Consider the following 6,698-nt stretch of genomic DNA (forward strand, 5'->3'; position numbering starts at 1 on the left):
CACGTATGGTGTCACATGTCTTTAAGCCCAAAGGGAATCAATGACAGGCAAGTCCCTGACTTTGAGGTCAGCCAGCACTAGACAGAGAAACCCTGTCTTGAAAAGCCAAAAAACAAACAAACAAAAAAACAGTTTAAATGCCAGGATCAGCCGGTAGAACCCCTGTATTAACAGACAGGAAGCCCTGGGCTCCATGTTCATCGAAGCATGAACAGTGTGGTGAATACCTGAAATCCCGCTTTGGGAGGCAGAGGCCGGAAAATCATCCCCTGCTACTGAGTTAAAGGCCAGCTGGGGATACTTGAAATCTTATTTGGAAAAAACAAAAGTAAAAACAGGCACAAAGAAATATAGACAGGCTGGATGATGGTGGTGCACACTTTTAATCCCAGCTCTCGGGAGGCAGAGACAGGGGGATCTCTGTGAGTCTAAGGCCAGTCTGGTCTACATAACAAGTTCCAGGATAGTTAGGGCTATACAGAGAAACCCTGTGTCGAAAAACAAAACAAAACAAAACAAAACAAACACGGACAGAGCTGCAGGTAGTGGATAGTGCAGAGGTTGGGTCACCAGCACCGGCATGATGGTTCCAGGAGACTCCACACCCTCCCAGGACACCAGGCGTGCATGGTGTATAGATAAACACATAGGCAAAACACCCATAGCCGTATACAAAATAATTCAATGTTTGTTTGTTTGTGTTTAAAGGAACATGAACATTTAACTCTTGTCCTGGCATGGTGGTACATACCCGTGATAGCCCCCATGGGTCACATGGTAACTTCCAGGTCAGTCTAGGCTAAGTAGTCTCAAACAGCAGTAGAATCAGCCTCAAAATTATTTAATTCTTCAACAATAGCAAAAAAGAATGATTGTAAGTCAGGTTAAAAAGAAATATTTGGAGCTGGGCGGTGGTGGCTCACGCCTTTAATCCCAGCACTCAGTAGGCAGAGGCAGGAGGATCTCTGTGAGTTCGAGACCAGCCTGGTCTACAAGAGCTAGTTCCAGGACAGCCTCCAAAGCCACAGAGAAACTCTATCTGGAAACAAACAAACAAACAAACAAAACCCATCTCAATAAAAGATTTGCGACGCATCTGGTCAACAGGGGACTTGAACACGGAAACAAAGTGTGAAGTGTACACACACATCAAGGAGCCGAGAGAGGAAGATGTAGTTCAGACGCAGAGCGTGAGCTGAGCAAGCACAGGGCTCCAGGCTCAACCTGCAGCCTAAAACAACAATCCAACAAGTGAAACCCAGTTCTCCGCAGGCCTACCAAGCAGTCATAGGCTCCTCTGGGGCCGTGGGATCTAAATCAGGGCCCAGAAAAGTAAGACAGCCTAAACTTTGAGCACTAAAGACAATTTGTGCATGAAGAAAAGGAAGACTTTTTGCATGTGTGTTTAAATTTTATTTTATTATTATTATTATGTCTGTGGGGTGTAAATGTGTGTGTGAGTATGTGGGGGGTGTGATATGTATGTAAGTATGTGGAGGGGTAAATGTGTGAGTGTGTATGGGTGTGAATTGTGAGAGTATGTATGGGTGTGAATGTGTGTGAGTATGTGGGGGTATGTGTGGGTGTGAATATGTGTTTGTGTGTATGTGGAGGGGTAAATGTGTGTGTGGGTGTGGGTGTGAATTGTGAGAGTATGTATGGGTGTGAGTGTGTGTGTTTGTGAGCATGGGGGTGTGTGGGTGTGAATGCATCCTTGCCACAGTATCCATGTGTGCAGATCACTCCTGGAAGTCACTCCTCTGCTTCTGCTGTAGCACCATAACTAGGCCAGGTATTCACTCTCCATAGGTTGAAATCTCTCACAGAGCTGCCGCCCAGCCTTCTTTGTCTTTTTCCCTTTGAAGCAGGGTCTCGTTAAACTGCCCCATCAACTTTCCTGCCTTGGCTTCCCCAGGGTCCAGGCTTGCAGGCCAGAGCCCCCTCCCCCGACCCCAGTTGGGCTCCATGGTGCCCTTCCCAGTGTCCTGCTCCCACCTTCTGCCCTGGCTTCCCTGTCTAAGCCTCTTCTCACAAAGGTCTGGACTGGGGCAGGAGCCTCGTCACTGACCCCCTACCCCTGGCTTCTCCACTTTGCACATGGCCTCTAAGGCCACCGCTGTAATCACAGGACTTTCTTGGCCAAAAGCCCAGTGGTTTCTGACCTGAAGCAGAAACTCTCCTGGCTTCAAGAGAGTCAAACACTGACTTATAGGTTCTTGGGTCAGTCCTTTGAGAAAAGCCATCAGGGCTGCAGCTGGAATCCCCATGGCTCTTTTACAAACATGGCTGGCTACTAGTGCTGGTGACGGCCAGCAGAGATCACTGAGCACCAGCTGGACATCTCTGTGTAGCCCTACCATGTGACCTGGGCTTCCTCACCACAATGAAGAGGGTTCACACACCAAGCATGGGGACAGGGTTGGATACTTGACTTTGGACAGCATCACTTCCACCCTATTTCATTCAACAAGCAGCCTTCACTACAAGGAGAGAAAAAAAGGGCTCCCCCTCATGGGCGGTGTGTGTGTGTGTGTGTGTGTGTGTGTGTGTGTGTGTGTGTGTGTGTCAGGAATAGGGAATAGTGCCTGATACAGCGTACACTTCCGTGGCCATTGTCAGCTATCAGACACTAGACTGTGTTAGGATTTCACCAGGAGTCTGCTTCAGCAGGATCCTAGAATGTTTGGACGGGGGTCCTGCCCCATCATGGCCAGGACAGGGACCCTTTGGTTGTTGACTTCTGAGGCCCATCCTGTGTAGCTCTGACCAGCCTGGAGCTTGATCCTTCTCTAGCCTCAGCCTCCCAAGTGCTGGCATTATAGGAATCCTCTCCCCACCCCACCCCCTAAGAAGTCTTTTAAATCATTAGACTGGAGGAGGTGTTTTTATCTGATAGGAAGAGCCACACCCAAAGAACTGTCCCAGCCCAAATGTCAAGAGCCTTTCCAGTGTCTAATGGAGACCACGGTGAGGGAAGCTGCTGGCCTCAGTCAGTCACTAGCATTCTGTCCCAGCAGATCTGCCTCAGTGAAGCTACTTCAGAACAGTGTGAAGAGGGAGTGGCACATGTGTGGTCACAGCATGAAGACCGGGAAAGGGAGGGGACCATGCAGGTAGGGACACAGACGTCTCTGCTGTGCTTTCTTCTCAACCTCTCTCGCCCTCTTTCCACACTTTCCCAGGCCCCAGGGACTGTTCAGAAAGCCACATCCTCCTAGTCCTCCAAAGGACTCTGATTCAGCAGTGACACAGTGAAGCAGACAAAGGATGTGGAAAGAATCGTCACCTTTGCTGGTCACTACCTTCCATCTGGCCCAGTTCCTCGGGAAGTCAGCCCCCCTCCCACCACAACCCCTGGTGCAAAGGCCTGAGTTTCCTCAAGGTCAGCTAGCTACCTTAGATAGGAGGAGACTGGTCTGGATTCTCTCAGGCGGTGACTGAGGAACAAGGAAGCTGACTAGAGTCTGAGCAATGGACCCGCCCAACCCTAGGCTGATGTTGATTTAGATAGGTTTAGATAGGTGCAGGAAGCCTGCTGGGTTCCCAGCTGCAGTCCAGCCCTGAGGACTTGTCACCTGATTTCATGTCACCTGGTCAGAGCCCTTGCCTTTATGTTCATGGCTCTGGGTTCCTGTTGGAGGGGTGGAGCACTACAGTGTTTATTGTGCTATTTGGATGTGTGCTATTTGAATGCGTGCGTGCGTGCGTGCGTGCGTGTGTGTGTGTGTGTGTGTGTGTGTGTGTCAGGGTCTCACTATGTAGCTCTGCTAGAACTTGACATTAGACCAGGCTGGCCTGCTATTCTGGCTTTTTTTTTTTTTTAAATGCAAATCATGACTACTAAGAAAAAGTTTGATTGAAGAAAATAAGATCCAGCCTCAAGCCCTTCACCAAGCAACACAAAGCCCCGGGTTCCTGTTTGTTTCTCAGGGCTGGGACTAGGACCCGGCATCTCACGCGTGCTAGATACGTGCTCTGTAATGGGCTACTGCTCCCTAATGTAGGATGAAAAGCAGCAGCTGGCGATAGAATGCACAGCAGAAAGCGATCTCAGATCCACACAATGAGGAAAGCGTGAGAGAAACCAACAGCTAAACATCCCCACCACCACCACCCAGAGCCTCCCATTCCTCTCTGGTGATATGAGTGGGCACATGGGACAGAGGACCCGAGAATGGCCTGGGGCACAGGTCGGGGCAGAGTGGCAGGTACATTCCTCTCCTGTTTCCAACTGGGAACATTTTGAGGCTACCCACCCAGGTCCCAGAAGATGCTCAGAATGTTCTCTGGGAAGACAGGCCAGGGAGAGGCCTCAGTCACACTCTAGTGAGCACACACTCATACACACACAAGGGGAGGCCACAGGGCACTTGAGGCCTGTCTAGGGAATGCTTGACAACAACAACCTCTGGGCCATTTCCACATAGAGAAGAATTTTCTCACCCCCCCCCCCAGGTTTGGCCAATGTATTCTGGCTCCGGTGTCTACTCAACAGGTGTAAGGTAGCAGTTCCCACAGGAAGGTATGGGTTCACAGACCGGCCTCTTACCGCTGGAAAAGTCTCCCAGTCAGGTCACCTTGCCAGCTGTCCTGTGTGAACACCTGGTGTGTGCCAGGCATCATGCCAAGCGTTTTATAGAAGTAGTTCATCCCATTCTTGTGACATTGCTTCAGGGGAAGGTATCATCCCCATTTAATGGATGAAGAAACTGAGGCTTCACTAAGTTATTTCTGGGTCAGATTCCTCAGCAATGGATCAGGAATATGAGGTAGAGATGACCTGTCCAGAGTGGGGACCACCCTAAGGCAAACTTGTTCTGCTGTGTTGGCTCTACCATCTGAGCCTGGATGGTTAGTCCAAGAGAGAGGACACATATATGTCATACACCCAGCAGAGACACCATTCTTGGTACTGTGGGATCAGCCTAGGACACAGACCCTGAGGCTGGAGGTTCAAATGGACATGAGGAGTCAGCTGCCCATCTGGGCCCTGGGCCTCCTAACATCTGTCCAGTGCTGCCCAACTGACTCATGGAACTCAGAAATTCCAAGTTTTATAAGGTCACTTAGCACCCCGGGACTTCTTCACACTCTGCTTGTTGACATGTAGTGCTGGCATGGCATCTTCTGCCTGCCATGTCACACGTGGGCACTTTTTTTGTGGCCCTACCATCCTGACACAAAACCTCAGGCTTGGGCCACGGCTCCCAGCTTACAAAACTGACAGGGTCTTGCTGTGTACTGCAGGCCTGCCTGGAACTTCCCGTGTATCCCAGACTGGCCTGAAATTCCCTATGTAACTCTAGCTGACCTTGGATTCGCAGCAATCCTCTTCCCTAAACCTTCCAAGACCTGGGATTCTAGTCATGCTTTCCCAGACCCAGGACTGGTGGGTCGTGGGTAAATCCTGACAGAGCAGCAGTGACATCGGGAGCACTTTGGACAAAGTGCTTCCTCTTGATGGATTGACAAGGCCTTCCACAGGTTAAGATGAAGAAGTGATGACTGTAGACTGAGAATTTGCTTAGCTAGGATGCTCATGGGGCCTGTTTCAGTGAACCCTCGAGAAGTTCCCCTAATGTCCTCATAGGTGAGGCGTCCCAGTAACCTATTTCTGTGAAGATGAGCCCTGAGAAAACCCTGCACGGAGGGGGTTTTCATTGGTTCAGGCTTCCTATAGCCACTTCCTGCCCCAGATAAGGGCTAGGGCCCACACTGGGAGTTATCTACGAGGTCACAGCCATTGTCTGGAGGCCACAATTCTGAGCACTCCTGTCACGGAGAACAGCACTCTGAGGTCACCTCCCTTTCGAACAGTGTCCCTGCTTCCCATTACCTCAGCCTACACCCACTGTCAGGGATGACATGCAAATTCAGACCTGGTTTCTGTGGCCCTCTCCAGAGCATATTATGGTTTTGGTTTTCTCCTTTGTTTGAAGGTGCTGGGGACTAGACTTGGAGGCTTTCTTCTGCCAGCAAGCAGTCTCTTCCCAAGCCACCATCAGCTCCATTTTAAAAGCAGAAACCTAGGACTGGGGAGATGGCTCAGTCCTTAAAGCACTTGTAGGATCTGAGTTCAAACCCCAGCACCAGGAAATAAAGGCGGTGTGACTGCCTGTAACCACAGAACTCAGGAGCCAGAAGGCAGAGCCCTGGGCGCCAAGCCCTTCTGCCAAAGCAGGAGCCTCAGGTCTAGTGAGAGAGCTTGTCTTAATAAAACAGGCAATGGTACCTCAGATTAGCCTCTGGCCTCCACCCACACCTCAGTGTGCACATTTGCACTTGCGCATATAATGTACACGCAAGCACACAAGTGCACACACACACTAAAAGCGTAGCACTCTCTAGGTATTGGGCCTCACCTGTAGTCCTAGCCCTTGAGATGCTGCGGCAGAATGATTACCTTTAGTTGGAGATCAGCCTGGACTTTAAAAAGTTAAACAGCAAAACCCTGTCTCAAACAAAATTTCAGAAACCTAAATGGCTCTCATGGTGGAATTTTAGGATGTGTAGTAGGTGGAGGGGGACCCATTTGGGGTTCCCCGTGTCTGTTGGGACTGCATTCCTCAAATAAACCGCGGTTGGTGCACACGAAGGCTGGCTGCACTCCACCCACGTCTGTGTGCTAAGCCCTGAGCAGGCCTCTGCTGTTTCCTTGTGAGGCAGTCTTGTTTGGCTCTGATGGGTGGTTCCACCCC

This window comes from Cricetulus griseus, chromosome 3 (genome assembly GCF_003668045.3).
Source record: "Cricetulus griseus strain 17A/GY chromosome 3, alternate assembly CriGri-PICRH-1.0, whole genome shotgun sequence".
Classification (NCBI taxonomy): domain Eukaryota; kingdom Metazoa; phylum Chordata; class Mammalia; order Rodentia; family Cricetidae; genus Cricetulus; species Cricetulus griseus.